Genomic DNA, 14414 nt, shown 5'->3' on the forward strand with positions numbered 1-14414 from the left:
AAAAAACCAAACAATTCAATTTTTAAAAATGGGGTACAGATCTAAGCAGAGAATTCTCAACAGAGGAATCTGAAATGTCTGAGAAATAAAGAAATGTTCAGCATCCTTAGTCATTAGGGAAATGAAAATCAAAACTACTTTGAGATTTCAACCTTACATCTCCCAGAATGGCTATGATCAAAAATACAAGTGACAACTCATGCTGGAGGATGTGGAGCAAGGGGAACACGCCTCCATTGCTTGTGGGAGTGCAACTTGTACAGCCACTATGGAAATCAATTTGGCTGTTCCTCAGATAACTGTATCTACCTCAAGACCCAGCTATACCACTCTTGGGCATATACCCAAAGGATGCTCAATCATACCACAAAGACACTTGTGCAACCATGTTCATTCATTGCAGCTTTATCATAGTAGCTAGAAACTGGAAGCAACCTAGATGTTCCTCCACAGAAGAGTGGATAAAGAAAATGTGGTATGCAAACTTCTTTTTTATACCCAGCACATAGCTTGGTACTGGGTGTGTTGAGAAATGATAATTAAGGAAATAGTTCCCTCTGGTGGCTAGCTCTTAGAAGTACAATTTTTAATGCCCCAGCAGGATTAGCCAATACCCAGGTAGGGTAATTTCTTCCTTTCAACATAAAGAAAGGAAATATTTAAAAATACATAATCTCCTATAACCTATGTTGTTATTCAGATATTTCTCCAATTTTTCATATTTCAGTAAACAATATTGAGATGACAAAACACAAAAAGAAAACAAATTTGGGCAATTGTGTAAAAAGAAAATGTAAGAGCTATTTGTCTCGTAATGAAGAAATATAATACAGCACAGTTCTCCCTCGGTATCCATGGAGGATTGGCTCAGATACCAAGATTCACAGATGCTCAAGTCCCTGGCATAGCATGGTGTAGTATTTGCATATAATCTAACTATGTCCTTATATATACTTTAAATATTTTTAGATTACTTATAATAGCACAGTGTAGGTGCTATATAAATAGTTGTTGTACTGTATTGCTTGGGAATACAATCAAATATCTGTACAAACTCAACGCAGGATCAAATTTGTTCAGATATTTTAAAAATGAGGTTGGTTAAATCCACAGGTACAGAACTTATGGATGTGAAAAGTGAACTGTATAGACTTTTCCATTATACCTTGATTTCAGAGCAAGCACACTCATATTCATTCATTGATTATTTTTAACAGATTCAGAGATCCTCCTGCCTCTGCCTCCTGATTGCTGGGATTAAAAGCATGTGCCACCATGCCTGGTCTTTCAACAGATATTTATAGCTTACCTACAGTATGTTAGGCACTAGGCTACGTGTTGTGCACACAGTAGTGAGCAATGCCCTCACCCTTAAGGAACTTGCATTCAAATTATAGGGGGGCATAAAATAAAAAAACCAATATTCTTATTAAGTGAGGTACAGAATGATTTGTGTGGGGAGAGGAAGAGATATAAAAAGAGACTGAGACTATATTGGATCCAACTATTTTATCACATATATGTAATTGTTAGAGTTTCAGAAAACTACAGAAACGTTGCTTCCCTAGGCCTGCCTAAATCCTTATGGGGACTCTAGTTTTCTTTATTTACATTTTCATTTTTTGGGAGGAGTATGTTTATTTTGTCATATATATTCTTATAATCACCACCATAATTAGGACAGTATTGTTTCATCATCTGCCTTTTAAACTCATTTGTGCTACCTCCTTTTAAAAATAGATTTATGTGTTTATTTGTGTGTATGTTGTTTTGCCTGCATGTATGTCTGTGCACTGTCTGCATGCCTGATGCTCATGGAGGTCAGAAGACAATGTTGGAATCCCTGGATCTGACAGTATAGATGGTTGTGAGTCACTGGATACGGGTGCTGGAAACCAAACCCAGGTCTTTTGTGAGAGCAGCCAATGCTCTTAACCACTGAATCATTTCTTCAATTCTGTGTTCTACCAATTTGTAGTGTGGTCACATCTGCCTTCCTTACAATCACTGGTCTGTTCATCATTATAATTTAGTCATTTCTGTAATGTTTTGTAAATGGAATCATACAGTATTCAAAATATTATGATTTTCTATGTCACTCATCATAATGTCTCTGTGATCCATTCAACTTGCATCCATAGTTTTTTTTCTATGATTTGATATGGTTGGTAGTACATTCTATTATATGAATGTTTCCCTATTTGCTTATCCTTACTCTCAGCAAGGAATTTCAGTTGTTTCCAGTTTGGTCCTATTATTATTATATATAAGTTGTGTGTACACACTTGCGTAAATGTTCATATTTCTAGAGTAAATGCATAGATGTATGAGCTAGAGACTTTGGTATCTCCTAAATGGTTTATAACCAGTTGCTGTGTAGTGGACAAGTAGTAGAGGGGAAAGAACACCAGATAAGGAGTTCAAAGACTTATCTCTGGGCTGGCTCTGTCACTTATTAGTAATACAGTGTTGAATGATTCCATGCTCTTTCCAGGACTTATAGTATAACAGTAAGGGATGAGGTAGAAATCTATGGGTTTTTTTTGCCAATCTTTTTTTCCCATATCTAATCTGCCCATCGTTCTGAAGAGATTTTTTTTAAAGTAGGTCTCTCCCTCATTCCACACAGAAATTTTAACTGTGTACATAAAATACTAGATGCACAACCTAGATTTACCTTTCCTGCTTTTTTCTTTCTTGTCCTAAGAAATTGCTTTGTATAAAAGGGATGTATTGAGGGAGACAGTAGAGAACCGAAGGCTATAAAGGTCTGACAGTCTCATCCCTGGAGAGAAAGTACTCCAAAACCAGCGCAGAACTGCCATATGAAATTATGTTAGAAAAGCCATTCCTAAGACAGTTATGTGGAGCAAATTGTCCCATCTCTATGCTGTCAAGATTTTTGGTAGCTAGGCAAGGGTAAAATAAACATGGTATATATATATATATATGTAAAAATACACATGTGTACATTGTTCACATTTCTACATATGTTACAATGTGTTCTTGTATTTTAGCACAAAACTAAGAAAATAAATACACAAAGTATTTCCAGAGAATAATTCTAGAGAATATGATTATCTTGAGAGGAATTACTAAGAGGAAGAGAAGCCTATTTTCTCTGCCTCTGTCTGCCTATCTGTCACTTAAACACACACACACACACACACACACACACACACACACACACACACACACAGAGTGATTAAAATCATAGACATGAACAGACTGCCTAGTTTAAAATCTTGCTTTTGATTCTAGCTATATGACTTTGTGCAAGTTCTATAATCTCTCTGTTTCCTAATTTCTTCTTCAAAAAGAATAATGAATGCTAGTGCCTTCTGCAGAAGGCTAGTGGGAGAAGTAAAGTAGCTAAAAATACATCAAGTAATTAGAAATGTGATAAGCAGCAGAAAGTGTTAAGTATTGTGTATCCATCCCATAAGCTGACAGGAAGTTTGTCTTTTAGTCAATATCTGTCTGGTGTTCAACTCATTAGTATTCTTACACCGCTAGAGATGGCTTAGCTTCCATTGCCCACTTGTCTGGCTCCAACAGCCATTCCCCATCCACGTCCTAATCTCTCATGCCCCTGCCTTACCAGAGAAATCAACTTAGGAGCTGAGACTGTTAATTGCTTAACTATGCCCAAATAACCCTTGACTTCCCTTCCTAGGTTGTAGTTACCCAAGTACAGGAAGCTAAACATCATATTAATAGTTTGATATATACCTTACTTCTTAAGGTAGACACCTCCCTCCAAATCTAAAGGAACAGATCAGACGTATTGGAGAAAGTCCTGCTTCCTTTAGTTATTTTTATTTAAAGCTTCAGTAGTGTCTTTGAAATGTTGTGGTGTTTTGAAAACAACATAAAAGATTTCTTTCTTTCCCTTTATTCATTTGAACCTAGCAGCTGTCTGCTGGAAGTGCTGGTGCTGATGATGGGGCCTGTATGTGTATGTCCTTAAAGTGTGATCTGGCTTAACACCTTAGCTTTGATGCTGCCACATTCAGTCCTATGTCTGCTTCATAAACATCGCATTTTCTTGAAGGCATCACGGGAAAAAGCAATGATTTTTTTTTTTTTTGCAGCTTTGTAAGATGGCAAAGCTGTTCATAACAGCTTCTTGGTAATTCATCAGCTGTCCAATTTACCTCTCACTTTTCCTTCTCATCTCTCTCGTACAGAAAGCAACGGCATGCTGAATGACTTCCAACTCGGGCTCTTTTCTCTGATGTTATGGAGTCCGAGAAGGTGGGACAGAACAGTAATGGGAAAACAGGAGGTGGGGAGATTGTCGCATTCTTTGTGACTTCTTTGAGTCCTGTGCCTGCTTTCTCTCCCCTCTGTATTGTTAATAATACTTCAGGTGTTATTATAGCACCAAGATCCTGACTCAAAATGGCAGCAATCTTTCCATAGTATATCTGCAACCTTCATACTTTTCTTTTTTTGTGTGTATATAAGCACGTGTGTACATGTGCATGTGTGTACATGTGTGGAAGTAAGGGGCTGATATTGGGTGACTACTTCTACTCCTCCCTGCCTTATTTTCTAAGACAGGGTCTCTCACTGAATCTGGAACTTAGCAATTCAGCAGGACTAGCAGGCCAGTGAGTTCCAGGCACCATCTTGTTTCTTGTTTTTCTTCAACACTAGCAGTGAAGGTGCACACCACTATGCATGGCTTTTTATGTATGTCCTAGAGATCTTAACTGGGGTATTCACACTTGCATGGCAGGCACTTTACCCATGGAGTCATTACCCCATCTCCATTTATTTCTTTTCCTTAATAAAACACCATCTTGATTTGTACTTCATGGTGGCCTTGGTCTCAGAAGCCTCCTGTCTCTTGAGAGTTGTAAGTATAGGTGCAAGCCACTTTGCCTGATTTGAAATCTTGTTAAACATGTGTGTGTGTGTGTGTGTGTGTGTGTGTGTGTGTGTGTGTGTGTGTGTGTGTATACATGTGTGCAGGGGCATATGCCTGTATGTGCATGTGCCTGTGGAGGTCAGCAGAAGTCATTTGAATGCCTTTTCAATCCCTTTACACCTTCTTATTTTGAGATCATGGTCTCATTGTTGAACCTGGAACTTGCTGTTTGGGCTAGACATTTCATTGGTCAGCGAGCTCCAGAAACCCTGTCTGTTCTTTCCCCCACTACATTGGGGTTACAGGTGCTTGTGGCTACACCTGACTTTTTGCATGTATGTTCGGTATCTGAACTCTGGTCCTCATGCTTGTGCAACAAGCAATTTACCCACCAGACTGTCTCCCAAGCCCTGCCTCAATACTTCCAACCTTGCTTCACTCCATTGCACCTGCAACCTGATCTGCTTCACCAGCAATTCTCTGCTGTTCTTCCTTACGCTTTTGCTTACTCTATTCATACCATTCTCTGCCTGGACTCTTCTCCCTTTAACCCCACTTCTTCTTTTTTTCCGGTTTTTGGAGACAGGGTTTCTCTGTGTAGCTTTGCGCCTTTCCTGGAACTCACTTGGTAGTCCAGGCTGGCCTCGAACTCACAGAGATCCACCTGACTCTGCCTCCTGAGTGCTGGGATTCAAGGCGTGTGCCACCACCGCCCGGCCTTAACCCCACTTCTTCATGCTCGACTCATTGCTTATTCACCTAAACCAGATCGGCTATAGGAAATGTCAAAATTTTCCTTGATGATCTTTTTCCACTGGCAAAATTCGATGTTTCCTGGTATGTTCTCATTAGGATTTTGCTGTATTGCATTATATTGAGTATTCTTTAAATTGTGATTAGTTGTATTCACACGTCCTTCTTTCTACTAAATATTGAGTTCCTCAAAGGCAGAAGCTGTGTTTTTTTATCATTACATTCCACTCCTTGTAAATGGCAGGCACTCATTGTTTGCTGAAACAAAAAAGTTCTCCAAATGATCTTTAATGCTGGAATTTTAGGAATTTCTAGGTGGAAGGTGATGATCTATTTGAGTAGATGATTTCTTGGTTGGCACTAACTTGTCAGGTGGAGGACATGAACATAAAAAATGAAGTTCACTTGAGTCTGGGTGTGTGGGATAATTTACCACCAAATACGTATTGTTCTGCCTGAACCAGAAATCTCAATGCCTTCTGAACTCCAGCACAACTCTACAGGACTGATGATGTGACAGTGGAGAGGAGGGCGTGGGTGAGGACATTTCTCACAGAAGCAGAGAGAAGGCTGATGAACTTTAAACATAGGAATGAAACAAAGACTTGGAGACTGAGCACCAGAGAGATTTCCCCCTAAAACTGTCAAGTGCATTTGTGATGGTTTATTGATTGACAATTGAGAGGGTTTAGAAACAGCAAGGAGATAAGGCTCTGGGCATGCCTGGGAGGGGTTATCTAGATAGGGTTCATTAATGCAGGACGATCCACTTGAACTGTGGGAGGCATCTATATGGGGTCTTAGAGTGAATACAAAGGAGAAAGCCAGCTAAGCACTAGCACTTACCATCCTTTGCTTATGACTGCGGATGAAATGTAACTAGCTGTCTCAAGTTCTACCTTCTAAGATTCCCCTGCCATGATGTACTCTTGGACTGTGAGCAAAGCAAGCTCTTCCTTAAGTTGCTTTTATCAGGTGTATTGTAGTAGCAATAAAGAAAGTAGTTAATACAACATCTCTGAAAGGAACCAAGGTTCTAGCCCACTTACATTCCAATACAGAGTTTTAGCACTTGCCAAAATAACTATTTACACTTAAAAAAGGTCTTTGTAACCCATGGCATTTGAAACTTCCCATATATTTGTTTCCTTGCAATGGCTGTCACTCAAAATCCTCTCAACAAAAGAATTTGTGAATTTATACTAGAGAAGGGTGGACATTTGGCAAGACTAGACCTTCCTTTACAGTCAATCTTAAGCTGGGAAATTCTCAGTAGTACAGGGTTTGCTTAGCATGTATGAGGCCTTAGGTTTAATCCTCACTATTCAAAAGAGATGAGTGGTGTACAGCTGGAAAAATATGCAAGTCAAGGTCTCACTGCAATTGAGAGGAAAGTAAAACATCATGGCATCAAGAAGAAGACCTGGGACCTTGCCAGGGTGGCCTGGGACCTAGTACTTCTTCTTTGAAAGGGTGAGGCTGGGAGCCTTTGTCTTAAATATCACAAACTGCTCCCCAAAGTCTTTTTCAGGTAGGTGGATCCACACAAGTAGGTTTGCATGTTGCAGAATACTATTTTAAGGTGTGTTGCATTCTTTTATGTTGTATTTGTTTAACTCTGTGAAGCTGTGTTACTGTGCCTGTCTAAAACACCTGATGGTCTAATAAAGAGCTGAACGACCAATAGCGAGGCAGGAGAAAGGATAGGCAGGGCTGGCAGGCAGAGAGAATATATAGAGGGAGAAAAAGAGAAGAAGAAGGAAGGAGCTAGCAGCCAGCGAAGGAGGAGGACTCCAGGGGCCAGCCACTCAGCTACACAGCAAGCCATGGAGTAAGAGTAAGATTTACAGAAGTAAAAGAACAGGAAAAGCCCAGAGGCAAAAGGTAGATGGGGTAATTTAAAGGTAAGGAAAGCTGGCAAAAAATAAGCCAAGTCATTCATAAGTAATAATAAGCCTCCATGTGTGATTTATTTGGAAGCTGGGTGAAGTCCCCCCGAAAGAGCCAAAAAGCAACAACATTTGCAGAATTGCCCCAATGATATCTTCAAGGGGGATCATTTTTTTCAAATTAAGCAAATTGGTATTTTTATTTCTTTTAGTGCTCTTGAGATCATAAAAGACAATTTTGTATGTGACACTAGCAGATCTTTTAAAAATCAATCTATCTAAAATCTATCAACATACTACATCTTTTTTGCTCATTCACTACAAATGTCATTTGTTCCAAAATAATATCTGTATGAATTTAAGGACAAATTAAAGCCTAAAGAAATAAAAATCCTTAAATTTCTCTGTGAAGAATGAACATGGCCTGAACAATAGAGAACAGTAAGGTGTCCTTGTGGTGACTCACATCTGTCCTCATCTCTGTGAGCTCACTAGTCTTTCTTTTTTTCTTTCCATGATAATATATTGCCTCATATTTTTTCTTTTCTTATTTTCTTCATTTATTTTACATACCAACCATAGGAGTTTCCCCTCTCTTCCTATTCCCTCCCTCCACCTCCCATTTATACCCCTCGTCCACTCTTCCTCCTTTCAGAGAGGGACGGGCCTCCCATGGGAGTCAACAAAGTATGGCATATCAAGTTGAGGCAGAACCAAACTCCTCCCCCTGCATCAAGCCTGAGCAAGACATCCCACCATAGGGAATGGGTTCCCAAATGCCAGCTCAAGAGCCAGGGACAGGTCCTGATCCCACTGCAAGGAGCCCCACAAATAGACCAAGCTACACAACTGTCACACACATGCAGAGAGCCTAGGGCGGTATCATGAAGACTCCCTAGCTGTCAGTCCAGAGTCCATGAGCTTCCACTAGCTCAGGTCATCTGTCTCTGTCGGTTCCAAGGGTGATAAATTTTTATACATAAAATGTAGTATAAATTTTATATAAAATTATTTAGCTAAGCCCACTAACTCAAAACAAATAGCAAAGTTCAAATAAAGAGCTGGAGTCGCCGGGCGGTGGTGGCGCACGCCTTTAATCCCAGCACTCGGGAGGCAGAGCCAGGTGGATCTCTGTGAGTTCGAGGCCAGCCTGGGCTACCAAGTGAGTTCCAGGAAAGGCGCAAAGCTATACAGAGAAACCCTGTCTCGAAAAACCAAAAAAAAAAAAAAAAAGAGCTGGAGTCTTTCACACACCAACCAATCTACCAAAGACATTTAAGATAACCTGAGTTATTTTCAACTAAAGGTTCATATATAACTGAAAAAACCTTACTGCATATGCAAATAAAACTATAAACAAAACATTGGGCTCCCAAATGCCTTCCAAGTAATTTGAGTTATTTTATTCACATCATGAAGACAGATTTTCCCTGGAGTTTTTCCTGTTCAGAAAACATTTCAAGACCTTGCTCTTCTGGGCTGCTTCTTGACATGGAAACATTTTAATGTCATTGCTTTAGCCTTGATTTGGAATTTTGCCTCTTCAGCCAACTTTCTGCTCTACTAGCTGTGTGCTTGAATTTTTTAAATCTCCCCTGATGTAATGGCTACAAATCCCTTCCCATCCTAGCTCCCAGATTTCAACCTAAATTTTCTCAACAAAATATATTTACTATGGCATATTTCCTAAAGTTTCGTCTCCTTGTTGTTTGGTATTTTACTTGGCCAATTCTATCAACAAATGTTCTGTAAGTATTCATTTTGTACAAGGCATTGTTCCAAGTACAGTGGATATAACAAAATGGAAAAATCTTTCCTCAAGGAGCATGTTTTCTAATTGAAGTTTTTTGAACTAGGAAAGTGTGTTAGTTACAAAATACCTGACAAAAGCAATTGAAGTAAAGAAGTGTTGATCTTGGTTGATAGTTTGAGGATATGGTCCACATGGCAGAATAGCAATGGCAGCAGGAATGTGAACCGGATGGTCACATTGTGTCAGCAGTCAAGAAGCAGAGAGAGATAAATGCTAGTCAGCTCTCTCTCTCTCTTTCTTATTCAATCTAAGACCCCAGACCATGGTGTGGTGCTGCCTGCACTCGGGGTGGGTTTTCCTTCCTTAATTAAGCCTTTCTGGAAACACTCTCATAAATACAATGAGAGCTGTGTTTCTTTGGTGATTTAAAACCCAGTCATGTTGACAATGAAGATTAACCATCATGAGATGGTTTCTTATCTTTGATATGTCCTGTTAACACACAATAACTTCCTCCTCTTCCTCCTCCTCCTCCTCCTCCTCCTCCTCCTCCTCCTCCTCCTCCTCCTCCTCTTCTTTTCAAGACAGGGTTTCTCTGTGTACCTTTGGCTCCTTTCCTGGAACTCACTCTATAGCCCAGGCTGATCTGGAACTCAAAGAGATTTGCCTGCCTCTGCCTCCCAAGTGCTGGGATTAAAGGCGTGCTCTACCACTGCCCGGCCGTAATAACTTAAGTCATCTTTAAGTTTGTTATTAGCCCAACTGAACCAATGGTATTTCCTCTTCATTAAAAAAGTTAACTGAGCTCTCCTTGGAGGAGGTGAGAATGGGAGGTGGGTTGGGGGGAAAGGCTGGGGGGTGGGAGGAGGGAGGACAGGGGAGTCTGTGATTGAAATGTGAAATGAATAGAAAATCTCTTAATAAAAAAAAAGTTAACTGAGGACATCCATCATCTTACTTTCCTTCTCAAGAATATTCGGTGGAGAAATAGCTCAGTGGTTAGGAGAGTTTACTGCCCTTTCAGAAGACTGGAGTTTAGTTCCTATGCATTCATGTCAGGCCACATACAACCACCTGTGACTCCAGCTCCATTCTCCTCTGACCTCTATGGATATCCCACCAACATGCACATACAGGCACAGTCACATATACATACATAAAAAGAAAAAACTAAATCTTAACAAGAATATTTTCAGGAATATCATATTGCATAAAGAATAAAGTTCTTGACATGGTGTCTCATTCAAGCCTTATTGTTTGGCTTGAAATTTCCTTCCTTTTTAACTTTTAAATCTCCAACACATTCCTTCAAAGTTTAGTACATCCCATCTCATTCTGGATCTTTTCCACTTGCTCACTAAGAGCGTGGTGTTTTCTTTCATTTTCTGTGTTTATAGTTAGCATAGCTCAGCTGGTAATTAATTAACTTATGCTACTGTGATTGATTTGTGACATACAAATGCGTACACACACACACACCATTCTTCCTCATCTAGATCGCTAATTGTTTGAAGACAGGGCCTTAGCAGATTGCATTCCACAATAGGTGCTTAATAAATGTTTGATGAAGAAGGCAAAGGAAGAGTTATGGGGCTGCATGGCAATAAGAATGATTTTGAGGGCAGAGAGCTTAAAGAGGCTTTTTCAAAAGTATGCAAAGGTCAATAAAGGACTCAATGTATTGGCAACTTGACTTAAATCCTCATTTCATTACTAGAGGAACTTTAGGGTGATTGAAATAACAATAGAAAAGGACTTTGGGACTACTGAGAATTTACATGGACTATGAAGGACAAGTTTGGTGTGAGACTGTTTCCTAGTGATCTCATAAAGTCTCACCAACATGACTGCCTAGACATGAGCTGAACAAGGACAACAGACATGCCAAAGTGGATGGGGGAAGACCATGAGGCCTCAACACTACACAAAGCACTACAGGCAACTAAGGAATGCTGAGAGTGGGAGAAACAGTCTTCCCCAGGGAAGTGCACACCACTTGGTTATGTAATTCCAAACGGTGAACCCTGAAAATATACATACGAGTAATATTACACAGATTGCACAGACTGTATTTAGGATTATTTATGTATATGCATATATGCATGTAAAAATTAGTGAAAAAGAGACCATGAATTTGAAAGCGAGTAGGGAGGGGTGTATAGAAGAGGTAGGAAAGAAGATAGGGAAGGAGGAAATTATGTAATTATAATATCAAAATTAAAATAAAGAAAAAAACTTGCTTTAAAAAAGTTACTAAACCCAAACAACTATAATAACATTATTGACAAAAGATAGTAAATCAAAAGTGGAGATTAGACATGGAGGGAAAATGATAATTTAATCTTTAGATATCATATATAGAATTTATATTAACACAGAGAGCCAACTGGACATATTAAACAAGCAGTAAAAAGGGGACTACCATTCAATTCACTGCAACACATACTGGCATAGTGTGTACTATGTACCATTCTCTATTCTGGAGATAGACAAAACACAGCCTCTGCCTCCAGACTTTATGATTAAGTGGGGAAAACACTCTAATACAATTGCAGTAATATGAATTAGTAAGCAGAATTACTGAATTATGGAAAGTATTATGTAAATATAAGTAGGAGAGTGACTGATTGTATAGTTACCAATGAGAAAAAGTTACAGAAGGGATGATTACTCAGTTTGAAGAGAAATAGAAGTTTGCCCAATAAATGAGGACATACCTCATCAAGTAAAGGATAATCTCAGGAAAAAGTATAGGGCATACAAATGCATGGCATTCTAAACAACAATAAGAAGTCTGAAATGATGAAAGACAAAAGTATGTCAGAATAAAGATGGGTAGTGCAAAGGGGATCATGATTATCAGAAACCAAAGACAGATGCTCTTATGGTGGGCTAGACAGGAAGGATGTGTAATTGTTAAAAGTGTGCACCCTAGAGTTGAACCTGGATCCAAATCTCATCTCTATCACTCTTAATTGTATAGGCTCGAACAAGTCACTTAATCTCTCTGGGCTCATGTTTCCTTATCTATCAAATGGGAATAGTGATACCTGCCACAAGTGATTGTTTTGGGGGATTGAAAGGTGATAAATAGAAATGATTACAGTGGTGCCTGGCATAGCATGAGTGTGCTGTAAAGGTTAGCCTAAGGTATAAATTACAAGTAACGAGGCACTGCACCATTCTCTACTCTACCAGCAGCAGCCTGACAAAGACATTTTAATGGGAAGTGTCTGTTTCCAGGTCTCTGAGCAATGACCCTGGGGAACTAGAGAGATCTCTTATTCTCAGAGGAATGAGAGTTCCTTGAAATGGTGTAGCTTGAGTTTCCCTGCCTGGCCCACAGTCAGGACAAATCTCTGTCACCCGCCAGTCCCGCAGCCTCTCAGACCCAACCAAATAAACACAGAGACTTATATTGTTTACAAACTGTATGGCCGTGGCAGGCTTCTTGCTAACTGTTCTTACAGCTTAAATTAATCCATTTCTATTAATCTATACCTTGCCACGTGCTTGTGGCTTACCGGTACTTTACATCTTCCTTGTCCTGATGGCGGCTGGCAGTGTCTCTCACCTCAGCCTTCCACTTCCTAGAATTCTCCTCTCTCCTTGTCCCACCTACTTCCTGCCTGGTCACTGGCCAATCAGTGTTTTATTTATTGACCGATCAGCAACACACTTGACATACAGACCATCCCACAGCAAAATGGTATGATGTCTACCTTGGAAAAGTAGATTTAACTTAGGGAAAGAGTCTAAGAAAAACAACAATGGAGACTGTTTATATAGAATAAATAAAAGCTGTCGTTATTGTATCCTCCCCCCCCCCCCGGAAAGTGGTAATAAAGAAAAGTAAGGTTGTCATTCATTGGCAAACATTTTGGTTAAATAAGAAATACAAAATTGGGGCTGGATAGATGGCTCAGTGGTTAACTGGCTGCTAACAGTTAACCTGACTGCTCTTGCAGAGAGGTCGGGTTTAGTTACCAGCTGCCACATAGTGGTTCACAACCATCCATAACTCTAGTTCCAAAGGAACCATCACTCTCTTCTGACCTCTGAGGGCATCAGGTACATACATGGTGCACATACATACATGAAGGCAAAACACTCATGCACATGAAACTTAAAAAAAAAATCTTAAAAGGCAATATAAAATTATCCAGCAGGAACTGAGGAACTCTGTTCGGTTGATGGCTTCTCAGAAAGGAAGAGTCAGTTGGGTTTTTTTAAAGGTGTGGGCCCTGGTGGGTTGACCGCATTCCAGTGACTGGCCCCCACCCAGAAATATATGGGCAGAACAAATTAGACTCAATGGGTTCTTTTCTTTCTTTTTTTTAAGTGTTGAAAAGAGGACAGGAAGATGAGGAGGGTAGGGATGGATCTGGGAGGAGTTAGGGGAAGTGGTTGACGGTGAATATGCTCAAAATACATCATATGGAATTATAAAATAATTAACAGAACCCTTATAAAAATATCCAGCAGGGAGCTGAAGGAGTGAAGAGATAAAGGGTCCAGGGGATTTGGAATATGTAGAGGAATCTTTTGAAGAGAGAGTGTGACTGACAGTTCAGTCCCTCCTCCCCAGCTAATCCAGCAATCTAGCTCCTTGGGTTTTGATGCAGTCAAGGAAACCATTGTCTATTTCTCGGCTTTCTAGAGCTCTGCTCAAGTGGTCCTTGAATACACTCTTGGGATAATTGTGCTTCTCTGTGTCACTGCTCTGTGTGCTGCTGAAATGGAACTGAACCTTGTGTGCTGGCCCCTGCCGATGTTCCTCTTCCACTAGCCCAGGCGTTCATTTAAAAGAGCTCAGTTTGAAATATGGTATTGCCACTTAATTAGCATTGCGATATGGAACAAATTAGTAAAATTCTCAAAGCCTCTGTTTCTGCATTTGTGGAGTGAGGGGAAAAACGCTTCTGCATTGAAAAGTTATAAAAATCATTTAATACATGGACTATTTTTCTGTGTAGTGTTTGGCATATTGAGTGCTTCAAAGATGTCTGATCCTTGTCTCTTCTTTCTCCATTATATCTGGGGAGTCCCATAATCTCCTGCATTCATTTTAGCACGTCATGGGACTTCATTCCATCCAATATCAATAGTAGTAGAGAAGAGGAGATGAAGAGATCTGTCCATG

The 14414-nt window shown here is 39.8% G+C and overlaps 1 protein-coding gene across 3 annotated transcripts in view; it reads left to right on the forward strand.

The window, feature by feature from the left end:
• The window catches only part of Mid2 (midline 2), a 112153-nt gene that overhangs the window by 61929 nt on the left and 35810 nt on the right, over positions 1-14414 (forward strand). The gene's annotated exons all lie outside the window — the stretch shown is intronic.

The sequence above is a fragment of the Peromyscus californicus genome, unplaced genomic scaffold, assembly GCF_007827085.1.
Source record: "Peromyscus californicus insignis strain IS unplaced genomic scaffold, ASM782708v3 Scaffold_10__1_contigs__length_136768540, whole genome shotgun sequence".
Lineage (NCBI taxonomy): Eukaryota > Metazoa > Chordata > Mammalia > Rodentia > Cricetidae > Peromyscus > Peromyscus californicus.